The following is a 1,422-nucleotide window of genomic DNA, read 5'->3' on the forward strand; positions in this document are numbered from 1 at the left end:
ATTCAAATAAAACATGCAATTCCACTCTAAATTGCTTACTTCTAGTACAAGAAAGTGCATAAAAACTAGTGAAACAAGTGAAATTAGCTTGAAAAATGGGTATATGATGACTTGTCATCACAACACCAAACTTATATCTTGCTTGTCCCCAAGCAAGCATCAAAATTAAGAGAAAATGAAATGAAAAAGAAAAGCATACATTTCCTTATTAGGAAATTAGTAGAACTTGGTTCATGGAGTTTTTATGCAGACAATGATAACTCAGTTATTGTTTGCTGTTACATAATATACATTTTTCCTCAAAGGCTTACTAAGCTTGCTATTATAAGGTTTACTTTTTACTTGCTCTCTTGCTAACTTTTCGTTTCTTATTTTGCTTAACAAGCTTATTATTCTTTGAAGGCTTGGTGTCAAATGTTGCAGCAGCCTTTGGCTTTATTTTTACTCAACATTTCTTCACCACAGACAGATGGCTCACTATTTCCTCCTAGGATCATTGATGCCCAGCACCTCTTTGGATAACTAAATGTTCTGTAGCTAGGTTGCTCTTTATTGTAGACTTTCAATTGGCCATCCCAAATCAGTTGATCTAAGTGGCCAGGTTTTGAAATACCCCTTAGAATTTACTTATCCAAGCATATCCTAGTACAAGAACACCACAGGCATGTGTCCTAGGGTCCAAGCTATTGGTGCCTAGCCTTATTATTTGTTTTTCTTGCCACATTGACTTTTTCTTCTTCCTTTTATTTTTGTTTTATTTTGTTCTCAAGGGAATTTTTTTTCTTTACTGATAGGAACCTTTATGACAGCAAGCTAGCTCACACTTCAATGAAAATGACATTATGCAGCAATTATTTCATGAGTTATTCATTTAATCAAACACATATACCACCATTAACTTCCATTCTAACTTATGCAACATTGGATATTTACTTTCTAATTCAAACATTTCTCTTTTATTCAAGCATATGGGAAACAAAACAAAATTCAAAGCTAAGTGATGAATGACAAGCATTATGCAGATCAGCATACTTAAACAAACAACTTCACTTGCAACTAGATGAACACTTTAGCAAGACATACAAGAATTCCTGAATTAAAACTTTTCACAACAATAAGGATCAAGTGTAAATACAACCTTTTAAGTTGCAACTCTTCATTCTTCCTCCTGTTGCCTTCTCTTTGAGTTAATATGCACAATATCTTCAATGGTTGACTAATGTCCTGCATAATTCTCAAAGGTTGCTTGCTTCTCAAGCCTTTAAGTGAATGGTTAGTATGCATGAGTTGAGTATGTCTTTTGGATTTATTTTGGTGTGGGAACACCAAACTTAATTCCTCACCACTGCCTCTGATGCAACAAGTTAACCATATGTGAAACCTTGTGTCCTTGCTAAAAGTTATGGAATTAAAACTAGAAAG

Source organism: Arachis duranensis, chromosome 4 (assembly GCF_000817695.3).
Source record: "Arachis duranensis cultivar V14167 chromosome 4, aradu.V14167.gnm2.J7QH, whole genome shotgun sequence".
Taxonomy (NCBI): Eukaryota; Viridiplantae; Streptophyta; class Magnoliopsida; order Fabales; family Fabaceae; genus Arachis; species Arachis duranensis.